Genomic DNA, 13,369 nt, shown 5'->3' with positions numbered 1-13,369 from the left:
GACCGATTCACCTTGGAGAGGACTTAAACAATCAAATTGTCTGACTTATTAGACCGTAATTTTAGTTTGTATAGTTCCTTATCGCTTTGTTCAACCAAAGGGAGCTTTGAGTCAATCGGTGAAGACACGCGAGGTGTAACGTTTACATCAGACGGTAGTCCATGAAATTTCTTGATATGACTTGAATGTAACCATCCTTTGCGACCTTCGATCTTCACGGCTGTCCTCGTGGTGAGTAGTACAAGTTGAGGCGATTTCCACCTAGGATCCAGCTGAGTCTTCCGGTCAAAATTCCTGACCAACACCAAGTCCCCAGGAACCACGTCATGGGGTTTCACCTCAGTATTGTCGGGAAAAGCTGCGGATACCTGTGAACGACAAGATTGTAGTGCAGACATCAAGGAAGCCAGGTAATCTGTCAGCATATTACAGTCAACGTCAGTTATTTTGCGAGGTATAGGCGTCCCCCACATATTTGGTGGTCTACCGAAGATCAACTCATACGGGGATAGCCCTGTTCGAGAATGTGCTACCATTCTCATGTAAAAGAGCGCAACTGGTAAGGCTACTATCCAATCGACTCCTTTCTCTCTACATATTTTGGACAATCTAATTTTCAGAGTTTGATTATGGCGTTCCACGAGACCTGCCGCCTCGGGATGTCGGACACAATGAAATTTCCATTGGTATCCTAATAGAAGGGAAACGTGTTTCATTAGTTCGGACGAGAACGGCTGGCTGTTATCTGAGTAGACAACACGTGGTAAACCGTACCGTGGGAAGAATTCTCGAACTAACTGTGTGGCAGTAGTCGGGGCAGTGTAATCTGAAACCGGATATGCTTCTGTCCAACGGGAAAGAGCACAGACAACTACGAGAACATATTTGAATCCTCGACATCGTTCCATCTGGATATAATCCATCTGGAGGACTTCAAAAGCATGATTAGGAGGTTGAAATACACCCTGTTCTACGGGGATGCTTTTACCTGGATTAAACTGACAACATATCATACAGGTACGAACTTTTTGTTTAGCTGCGGCTCGTAAATGTTTGTTGAACCAAATGTGTTGAATGCTGTCTAGCATAGCTTTTTCTCCTAGGTGCGCTGGACTGTGTATAGTGTTAATGATGACTTGGACCATTGAGTCGGGAAGAAACCATATAGATTTTTCCTTCGTCATCCATCCTTGATCTGTTTGGATCCCTCCTAATTCAGTCCATTTCTTTATTTCTTCTGGTGTAGCGTGTGTCTGTATATCAATTACATCAAGGGCGGGATCCTTAACTGTCATGCAATGTGTTGTGTCAGGACTATTGTCTTTGTCATGTCAGTTGTGTGAGTCTGATTCTGAGCAGTCTGTTTAGCTGTTCTATCAGCTAGGTCATTACCCTGAGAAATGATATCGGTAACTTTTGTGTGGGCTTTGCATTTCATCATCGATATTGCAGTAGGTAGATGAATCGCGTCTAATAGGGCTTGAATGAGGAGTCCGTGTTGGATGTGGGCACCGTGAGAAGTTAAATAACCTCTCTCTCGCCACAGTACGCCGAAGTCATGAACGACTCCGAATGCATAACGTGAATCTGTGTATATGTTGACTTTTTTATTTGTGGCTTGAATACAGGCTTGTGTCAGAGCGGTGAGCTCTGCTGCTTGAGCTGACAAAGTGTTAATACAATTTGTTTCAATGACTTCAGTGTCTGTTGTGACTGCGTAGGCAGCCACTAACTCTCCTGTACTTGTTCTCATACATGACCCATCTACATATAATGTCAAGTCTGGATCTGTCAAAGGGATGTCTGTCAAGTCTTGTCTGGGTTTCGTCGTGACAGTAATGACTTCAACACAATCATGTGCCAATGGATCTGTTCCGCTCACTGGTAACAGTGTGGCAGGATTTAACGTATTACAACGTCTGATTTCTATATGTGGCTGAAACAATGCCAGTTCGTAACCAGTGAGTCTCGCTATAGTCAAGTGTTGTGTTTGTGTGCGATTCAAAAGAACCTCTACTGCGTGTGGTACTTGTACTGTCAGTTGGTGTCCTAACACTATGGCATCGCTTTGTCTGATTGCTAAAGCTGTTGCTGCCACCGATTTCAGGCACGCTGGAAGTGCCTGAGCTACTGGATCTAATGTACTAGAGAAATAAGCACATGGTTTGTGCGATCCTGCTTGTTCCTGAGTGAGTACTGACAAAGCAGTACCTTCGCGTTCTGTAACGAAGAGTGTAAACTGTTTACTGTAACATGGTGTTGCTAGGACAGGTGCTTGGCATAAAGCTTTCTTTAAGCTTTCGAAGGCGTGTGTATGTTCTTGAGTCCAAGGGAGGACAGTCGATGTGGCTGCCTCCTGTGTTGTCAACTGGATGAGTGGTTTTGCTAGAAATGCATATTGAGGGATCCACTGCCTACAGTATGAAGTGAGGCCTATAAAAGCCCGCACCTCCTTTTGTGTCTTGGGTGGTGACATGTTAGCGATTAACTGGATGCGGTCGGATGTAAGCTGCCTTCCCTCCTTGGACAGCGAGTGCCCAAGGTAAACAACTCGCTGGACACAGAATTGCAGCTTAGAAGGGGACACCTTGTGCCCCTTGTCGGCCAGAAATTTTAAAACCGTCAGTGACGCTTTTTCACATTCAAGTTCGCTTCGGGCGGTGATCAGCAGATCATCGACATATTGAAGCAAGGCAGTGTTAACTGGCATATGGATACTGTCAAGTTCTCGTTTCAGGGCTTGGCTATAGATGCTGGGGCTTTCTGTAAATCCTTGAGGTGCGCGTGTGAATTTAAAACTTCGTCCATTTAAACTAAATCCGAATAAATATTGACTTTCTGGATCGATTGGGACACTAAAGAAAGCATTCTTGAGATCAATTACAGTGAAAAACGTTGCTTCTGAGTCAATAGCTGTGAGTAATGAAGAGATATCTGGGACCACGGGGAATTGTGGCACAATACATTTATTTAATTCGCGCAGATCAATAACTAATCGATATGCTGGTGGTGCTTTTGGATCCGTTCTTTTAAGAATCGGAATTATCGGAGAATTACATACATTGGAGTCTGTTTCGACAACCACTCCTTGTGTAATGAGCTCGTCAATGATTTGCAGTAAAGCTACTACAGCATCTGGAGGTAACTTGTATTGTCGCATTCGTGGTAATACTATTCCTGATTTCAGTGTAACTCGATATGGTGTAATGTTCATGCAACCAACATCAGTGGGGCCTTGTGCCCATAAATGTGTAGGTAAATTCTGCAGTCGGTGATCCATGTCTCTGGATACGTAGTGACCTTTAAAGTCACGTAAAAATAGTCGTACTCCTTCCGGAGAACAACATATTATGGCTCCTAGAACTTTCAGTGTTTTTATACCTAACAAGTTTTCTGGACATGATTTAGTAAGCAATACATCTGTAGTACGTGTCAATGGACCAATCGTAAGTGGAAGGGGTTGTGTTACATCATTAATTATAGGTTTTCCTGAGAATCCAAGGGAAATATTCTGTGAGCCTGAGAGGGGTGCCCCTGGAACTTCACTTTCTGATACTCCATGGCTCTGCTAATACTTTCAGGACCTCGTCCTGACTGGACAAAGTGATATATATTTTCTAAATGTGTAGCCATTCCTGGTAGCTTCGTTAAATATATTGCAGCTCGTCTGATACGTAATGACGACAGCAGCATTTCGTCCCGTTTACCGGGTACAGGATCATATCTACAATCTACTAGAAGTTCCTTGAGCATGTCGGGGGTTGCTAGTTTGGGCGTACGTTGGTGTGCTAATTCTCTAAGGGAAAATTTATCTCCTCTGGGTGGCGTAGAGAAAATGTCTGTCGTACCTCCTGTAGCACCGTCTGGGGTGCTGGACGTGAAAGGATTTGTTGAGGGTGAGACAGCAACCGTCGTTGCTGGAAAAGCTGTAGAAACAGATGTGTTTGTCGGAATGTGTGTCGAAGCGGGTTGTTGTGGAGGTACAGACGAATGTTCTTGGCGATGAGCATCATCGGCAAGCGGTCTATGTGGTGCGGTATTAGCATACTCGGGAGCTGCGTCATCTAAATAGCGGGAAAGGAAAACATCTTCTGCGGTTCTGGGATGTCCCTTGGGATGTGCTTTTATCGGAAACAATGGAGGTGGCAAGTCTTTTGGTATTTCCGGAGTAGCCTTAGGTAACCCTTCGGCCACAAGTGGATACATACCATTCATAAGGGCGTTTCTTTGTCTATCTATTTGTTCTGATTTTACTCGGGTACCTTCCTCAAGTAATAGATTTTCTCGGACTTTATTTGAATTCTCCTTACTCTTATCTTCCTGTCTAAGTGCTTTTTCTGTACGTCTATATGATTCTTTACGCCATAGTTCAATGGCATCTTTCTGTGACTGTCTGGCTTTCTTTTTCCATAATTCTTCTTCTACTCTCATGATGCAATCTGCATCCCAGGTCCCCGCTGCGGGCCATCTCTGACTCTCTGGTAATTCTTTGGTGTAATCTACCCATAAATCAAGAAATAATACGGCATCTAGGCCATGCTTATGATACATAAAGTATCCTGGAGTATCCCTAGGTGGAATGGGAACAGCTTCTTCGAGTACACCTTTTCTAGTTCTGATCTGTCTTAGTTTCGAAAAGAGCGGCATTTTTAGATCTTGTTTCTAGAACACACTTTATACGAGAAAACACAATAATGAACAGTCATTCATACCACAATATATAGAACGTATTTAAAAAACATTTAACATTTAACAGTTTTACGAACAATGATAACTAATAAGAAACTAGTTACTGACATTATACTGACACTGGATAATATTTATTTATACATACTATATTACTATATATACTGCTAAACAGTACAGATACACTGCTAAAACAGTGCAGACCGGATTTGTGTACCCAAACCCGTCTTGACCGGCACAGACTATGTGCACGTTAAATGCCTCCCCGGTAATGGTACTCACCGGGTAGCTCGGAACGGAAGGCCTCGGAACGGAACTTGAAACTGGACCGGACTGGATTCGACTCGACTGGACTCGGAACTTCGGAACCTGGTGGGTCTCTGTATACCTCGGATCTTGCTCTCTCAGCTAGGCTCTGGTCGGGATACTTCGCACTTCTCACCGCCTCGTCTGGGTGTTGATCGCAGCCTCAGTCGTCCCCGCTTGGCCGGAAGGAGACACAGGAAATCCTGCAGATATGCGTTTTTGTTGTCCGTTCAGCTGTGGCAGGAGACCGGGCCTGCAACGCACCGCCGGCGCGTGAGATGAGAAAGTGTCCCTATTCGGGCGCCAATTTATGTGGTAAATATTTCGTTACCGGTACTATTTTTTATGCGGTAAAGTCTGTCTAAGAATAACTCAGTAAAATGAGAGGCAGAATCCGTGGTATTAGAGCGTTTAAAAAGGCTTTATTCCTATACAAAGGAACACAATTCGAATTATGGGCCTTCTATTCCATCACCACGAAAGTTCAGGAAGGAAGGAACATATATTATTTACAGATAGGCAGTTTTATAGAAAATACATTACAGTGGAGCAGATGCAAGAGGCGTAACAGCTGATAAAGGGTGCATACGTAGCTAATAGAGGGCGTAATTTAATAAACGTCATCATACATGATGTAATATGTGGGTGGATCCATAAGAGAATCCTGCAATGTCAGCAGAAATAGTTGGCAGAGATGCGCGCGCAGCCGCATGACGTGTGATTGACGTGCAACTAGAGGGTGAAAGGGACTTGACATTTAGCTCTACATGTGGAGACAGAAGTCTGGGGTTATGTCAACCTAATCCCAAATCATATCTAATATCCAATGTTTAAAGAACAGTGTTATCCAAAAAGAGAGGTCTCTTAGGATAGAATCTTATTCTATACTGACTATACTGACTGTTAGTGCGTGTACAAGCGTCTAAGTGTCTACACTAGATGCGAGGGAGCAGGAATATTCCATGGTAACGGGGCTATGAATTACTTGCATGAGGGCAGCGAGGCCTGGCCCTTTGCATGGTAGCTGGAGGAATGTTTACCTAAACTACTAGACAGGAATGCATCGGATGAGGAACGAAGGAGATAATCTTGAAGGTGAAATACAGTTTTTGGCAGGCGACGGGCTGGATCAGGCTCCGTTAGCCGCGCAGGGAGTAAGACAAAGTTCATGGTCACAGATGCAGGCTCGGACTGGAGCTTTCAGAGGCAGAAGGCAGAAAAGGCTTGAAGACAGAATTCGGGCCTACTCGCCTGAATCTGTAAAATGTGGAGAGTGAACCATATAAAGTCGGTGGCCTTTCATACTTAGGAATGGAATATCTGACCCATTCATGGCGGATCTGAAAGAGGACATGTTGACGGTGGACGTACATATATTTGCGTCTTCAGAACTGGAGCAGGAGGGAACATACATGTACTTATAGCATGTACATGGAGCCGTTGGGGTCTACGATAGGGGACATAATTGATCACAAAATTCATATTTCCTCAACTCTTAGAACTAAAATTAGTGTGTTTAGAGTAATTTTAATGCCTGAAATTGGTCGAAATAGAAGCTTCTGAATAGGAGAAAAAGTCTGTAAAAATGGCAATTTTAGTCACATTGAGGCTTTAAAATGTATTTATTCAACATGAGGCACAATCAAAAAGAAATTTTGAATCAATTTTTCGACAGTCCAAAAAATCAATTTTCTGATGAAAAACGATGACCCGTGACCTGTCGAATTTTCTCCAGATGGTCAGAAATGGTAATTTTTTAATGTTTAACCTATTGACTGTAAATGACTATCGCATGTGAATTAGAACTCTTAGAACTAAAATTAGTGTGTTTAGAGTCATTTTAATGCCTGAAATTGGTCGAAATAGAAGCTTCTGAGTAGGAGAAAAAGTCTGTAAAAATGGCAATTTTGGTCACATTGAGGCTTTAAAATGTATTTATTCAACATGAGGCACAATCCAAATGAAATTTCGAATCAATTTTTCGACAGTCCAAAAAATCAATTTTCTGATGAAAAACGATGACCCGTGACCTGTCGAATTTTCTCCAGATGGTCAGAAATGGTAATTTTTTAATGTTTAATTTTTTGTCTGCAAATGAATATTGCATATGAATTAGAACTCTTAGAACTAAAATTAGTGTGTTTAGAGTCATTTTAATGCCTGAAATTGGTCGAAATAGAAGCTTCTGAGTAGGAGAAAAAGTCTGTAAAAAGGGCAATTTTGGTCACATCGAGGCTTTAAAAACTAGTTATTCAACAGGAGGGACAATCCAAATGAAATTTTGAATCAATTTTTCGACAGTCCAAAAAAGCAATTTTCTGATGAAAAACGATGACCCGTGACCTGTCGAATTTTATCCAGATGGTCAGAAATTATAATTTTTTAATGTTTAACTTATTGACTGTAAATGACTATCGCATGTGAATAAGAACTCTTAGAACTAAAATTAGTGTGTTTAGAGTCATTTTAATGCCTGAAATTGGTCGAAATAGAATCTTCTGAGTAGGAGAAAAAGTCTGTAAAAATGGCAATTTTGGTCACATTGAGGCTTTAAAAAGTAGTTATTCAACATGAGGCACAATCCAAATGACATTTTGAATCAATTTTTCGACAGTCCAAAAAATCAAATTTCTGATGAAAAACGATGACCCTTGACCTGTCGAATTTTCTCCAGATGGTCAGAAATGGTAATTTTTTAATGTTTAATTTTTTGTCTGCAAATGAATATTGCATATGAATTAGAACTCTTAGAACTAAAATTAGTGTGTTTAGAGTCATTTTAATGCCTGAAATTGGTCGAAATAGAAGCTTCTGAGTAGGAGAAAAAGTCTGTAAAAAGGGCAATTTTGGTCACATCGAGGCTTTAAAAACTAGTTATTCAACAGGAGGGACAATCCAAATGAAATTTTGAATCAATTTTTCGACAGTCCAAAAAAGCAATTTTCTGATGAAAAACGATGACCCGTGACCTGTCGAATTTTCTCCAGATGGTCAGAAATGGTAATTTTTTAATGTTTAATTTTTTGACTGCAAATGACTATTGCATGTGAATTAGAACTCTTAGAATTAAAATTAGTGTGTTTAGAGTCATTTTAATTCCTGAAATTGGTCGAAATAGAAGCTTCTGAGTAGGAGAAAAAGTCTGTAAAAATGGCAATTTTGGTCACATTGAGGCTTTAAAAAATAGTTATTCAACATGAAGCACAATCTAAATGACATTTTGAATCAATTTTTCGACAGTCCAAAAAATCAATTTTCTGATGAAAAACGATGACCCGTGACCTGACGAGCTTTCTCCAGATGGTCAGAAATGGTAATTTTTCAATGTTTAATTTTTGTCTGCAAATGACTATTGCATGTGAATTCGAACTCTTAGAACTAAAATTAGTGGGTTTAGAGTCATTTTAATGCCTGAAATTGGTCGAAATTGAAGCTTCTGAGTAGGAGAAAAAGTCTGTAAAAATGGCAATTTTGGTCACATTGAGGCTTTAAAAAGTAGTTATTCAACAGGAGGGACAATCCAAATGACATTTTGGATCAATTTTTCGACAGTCCAAAAAAATCAATTTTCTGATGAAAAACGATGACCCGTGACCTGTCGAATTTTCTCCAGATGGTCAGAAATGGTAATTTTTTAATGTTTAATTTTTTGTCTGCAAATGAATATTGCATATGAATTAGAACTCTTAGAACTAAAATTAGTGTGTTTAGAGTCATTTTAATGCCTGAAATTGGTCGAAATAGAAGCTTCTGAGTAGGAGAAAAAGTCTGTAAAAAGGGCAATTTTGGTCACATCGAGGCTTTAAAAACTAGTTATTCAATAGGAGGGACAATCCAAATGAAATTTTGAATCAATTTTTCGACAGTCCAAAAAAGCAATTTTCTGATGAAAAACGATGACCCGTGACCTGACGAGCTTTCTCCAGATGGTCAGAAATGGTAATTTTTCAATGTTTAATTTTTGTCTGCAAATGACTATTGCATGTGAATTCGAACTCTTAGAACTAAAATTAGTGGGTTTAGAGTCATTTTAATGCCTGAAATTGGTCGAAATTGAAGCTTCTGAGTAGGAGAAAAAGTCTGTAAAAATGGCAATTTTGGTCACATTGAGGCTTTAAAAAGTAGTTATTCAACAGGAGGGACAATCCAAATGACATTTTGGATCAATTTTTCGACAGTCCAAAAAAATCAATTTTCTGATGAAAAACGATGACCCGTGACCTGTCGAATTTTCTCCAGATGGTCAGAAATGGTAATTTTTTAATGTTTAATTTTTTGACTGCAAATGACTATTGCATGTGAATTAGAACTCTTAGAATTAAAATTAGTGTGTTTAGAGTCATTTTAATGCCTGAAATTGGTCGAAATAGAAGCTTCTGAAAAGGAGAAAAAGTTTGTAAAAATGGCAATTTTGGTCACATTGAGGCTTTAAAAAGTAGTTATTCAACATGAGGCACAATCCAAATGACATTTTGAATCAATTTTTCGACAGTCCAAAAAATCAATTTTCTGATGAAAAACGATGACCCGTGACCTGTCGAATTTTCTCCAGATGGTCAGAAATTATATTTTTTTAATGTTTAACTTATTGACTGTAAATGACTATCGCATGTGAATAAGAACTCTTAGAACTAAAATTAGTGTGTTTAGAGTCATTTTAATGCCTGAAATTGGTCGAAATAGAAGCTTCTGAGTAGGAGAAAAAGTCTGTAAAAATGGCAATTTTGGTCACATTGAGGCTTTAAAAAGTAGTTATTCAACATGAGGAACAATCCAAATGACATTTTGAATCAATTTTTCGACAGTCCAAAAAATCAAATTTCTGATGAAAAACGATGACCCGTGACCTGTCGAATTTTCTCCAGATGGTCAGAAATGGTAATTTTTTAATGTTTAATTTTTTGACTGCAAATGACTATTGCATGTGAATTAGAACTCTTAGAATTAAAATTAGTGTGTTTAGAGTCATTTTAATGCCTGAAATTGGTCGCAATAGAAGCTTCTGAAAAGGAGAAAAAGTTTGTAAAAATGCCAATTTTGGTCACATTGAGGCTTTAAAAAGTAGTTATTCAACATGAGGCACAATCCAAATGACATTTTGAATCAATTTTTCGACAGTCCAAAAAATCAATTTTCTGATGAAAAACGATGACCCGTGACCTGTCGAATTTTCTCCAGATGGTCAGAAATTATAATTTTTTAATGTTTAACTTATTGACTGTAAATGACTATCGCATGTGAATAAGAACTCTTAGAACTAAAATTAGTGTGTTTAGAGTCATTTTAATGCCTGAAATTGGTCGAAATAGAAGCTTCTGAATAGGAGAAAAAGTCTGTAAAAATGGCAATTTTAGTCACATTGAGGCTTTAAAATGTATTTATTCAACATGAGGCACAATCAAAAAGAAATTTTGAATCAATTTTTCGACAGTCCAAAAAATCAATTTTCTGATGAAAAACGATGACCCGTGACCTGTCGAATTTTCTCCAGATGGTCAGAAATGGTAATTTTTTAATGTTTAACCTATTGACTGTAAATGACTATCGCATGTGAATTAGAACTCTTAGAACTAAAATTAGTGTGTTTAGAGTCATTTTAATGCCTGAAATTGGTCGAAATAGAAGCTTCTGAGAGGAGAAAAAGTCTGTAAAAATGGCAATTTTGGTCACATTGAGGCTTTAAAAAGTAGTTATTCAACATGAGGCACAATCCAAATGACATTTTGAAACAATTTTTCGACAGTCCAAAAAATCAATTTTCTGATGAAAAACGATGACCCGTGACCTGTCGAATTTTCTCCAGATGGTCAGAAATTATAATTTTTTAATGTTTAACTTATTGACTGTAAATGACTATCGCATGTGAATAAGAACTCTTAGAACTAAAATTAGTGTGTTTAGAGTCATTTTAATGCCTGAAATTGGTCGAAATAGAATCTTCTGAGTAGGAGAAAAAGTCTGTAAAAATGGCAATTTTGGTCACATTGAGGCTTTAAAAAGTAGTTATTCAACATGAGGCACAATCCAAATGACATTTTGAATCAATTTTTCGACAGTCCAAAAAATCAAATTTCTGATGAAAAACGATGACCCTTGACCTGTCGAATTTTCTCCAGATGGTCAGAAATGGTAATTTTTTAATGTTTAATTTTTTGTCTGCAAATGAATATTGCATATGAATTAGAACTCTTAGAACTAAAATTAGTGTGTTTAGAGTCATTTTAATGCCTGAAATTGGTCGAAATAGAAGCTTCTGAGTAGGAGAAAAAGTCTGTAAAAAGGGCAATTTTGGTCACATCGAGGCTTTAAAAACTAGTTATTCAACAGGAGGGACAATCCAAATGAAATTTTGAATCAATTTTTCGACAGTCCAAAAAAGCAATTTTCTGATGAAAAACGATGACCCGTGACCTGTCGAATTTTCTCCAGATGGTCAGAAATGGTAATTTTTTAATGTTTAATTTTTTGACTGCAAATGACTATTGCATGTGAATTAGAACTCTTAGAATTAAAATTAGTGTGTTTAGAGTCATTTTAATTCCTGAAATTGGTCGAAATAGAAGCTTCTGAGTAGGAGAAAAAGTCTGTAAAAATGGCAATTTTGGTCACATTGAGGCTTTAAAAAATAGTTATTCAACATGAAGCACAATCTAAATGACATTTTGAATCAATTTTTCGACAGTCCAAAAAAATCAATTTTCTGATGAAAAACGATGACCCGTGACCTGACGAGCTTTCTCCAGATGGTCAGAAATGGTAATTTTTCAATGTTTAATTTTTGTCTGCAAATGACTATTGCATGTGAATTCGAACTCTTAGAACTAAAATTAGTGGGTTTAGAGTCATTTTAATGCCTGAAATTGGTCGAAATTGAAGCTTCTGAGTAGGAGAAAAAGTCTGTAAAAATGGCAATTTTGGTCACATTGAGGCTTTAAAAAGTAGTTATTCAACAGGAGGGACAATCCAAATGACATTTTGGATCAATTTTTCGACAGTCCAAAAAAATCAATTTTCTGATGAAAAACGATGACCCGTGACCTGTCGAATTTTCTCCAGATGGTCAGAAATGGTAATTTTTTAATGTTTAATTTTTTGTCTGCAAATGAATATTGCATATGAATTAGAACTCTTAGAACTAAAATTAGTGTGTTTAGAGTCATTTTAATGCCTGAAATTGGTCGAAATAGAAGCTTCTGAGTAGGAGAAAAAGTCTGTAAAAAGGGCAATTTTGGTCACATCGAGGCTTTAAAAACTAGTTATTCAATAGGAGGGACAATCCAAATGAAATTTTGAATCAATTTTTCGACAGTCCAAAAAAGCAATTTTCTGATGAAAAACGATGACCCGTGACCTGACGAGCTTTCTCCAGATGGTCAGAAATGGTAATTTTTCAATGTTTAATTTTTGTCTGCAAATGACTATTGCATGTGAATTCGAACTCTTAGAACTAAAATTAGTGTGTTTAGAGTCATTTTAATTCCTGAAATTGGTCAAAATAGAAGCTTCTGAGTAGGAGAAAAAGTCTGTAAAAATGGCAATTTTGGTCACATTGAGGCTTTAAAAAATAGTTATTCAACATGAAGCACAATCTAAATGACATTTTGAATCAATTTTTCGACAGTCCAAAAAATCAATTTTCTGATGAAAAACGATGACCCGTGACCTGACGAGCTTTCTCCAGATGGTCAGAAATGGTAATTTTTCAATGTTTAATTTTTGTCTGCAAATGACTATTGCATGTGAATAAGAACTCTTAGAACTAAAATTAGTGTGTTTAGAGTCATTTTAATGCCTGAAATTGGTCGAAATAGAAGCTTCTGAGTAGGAGAAAAAGTCTGTAAAAATGGCAATTTTGGTCACATTGAGGCTTTAAAATGTATTTATTCAACATGAGGCACAATCCAAATGAAATTTCGAATCAATTTTTCGACAGTCCAAAAAATCAATTTTCTGATGAAAAACGATGACCCGTGACCTGTCGAATTTTCTCCAGATGGTCAGAAATGGTAATTTTTTAATGTTTAATTTTTTGTCTGCAAATGAATATTGCATATGAATTAGAACTCTTAGAACTAAAATTAGTGTGTTTAGAGTCATTTTAATGCCTGAAATTGGTCGAAATAGAAGCTTCTGAGTAGGAGAAAAAGTCTGTAAAAAGGGCAATTTTGGTCACATCGAGGCTTTAAAAACTAGTTATTCAACAGGAGGGACAATCCAAATGAAATTTTGAATCAATTTTTCGACAGTCCAAAAAAGCAATTTTCTGATGAAAAACGATGACCCGTGACCTGTCGAATTTTATCCAGATGGTCAGAAATTATAATTTTTTAATGTTTAACTTATTGACTGTAAATGACTATCGCATGTGAATAAGAAC

The sequence above is a fragment of the Triturus cristatus genome, chromosome 1_2 (genome assembly GCF_964204655.1).
Source record: "Triturus cristatus chromosome 1_2, aTriCri1.1, whole genome shotgun sequence".
Taxonomy (NCBI): Eukaryota; Metazoa; Chordata; class Amphibia; order Caudata; family Salamandridae; genus Triturus; species Triturus cristatus.
This window is presented reverse-complemented; position numbering follows the sequence as displayed.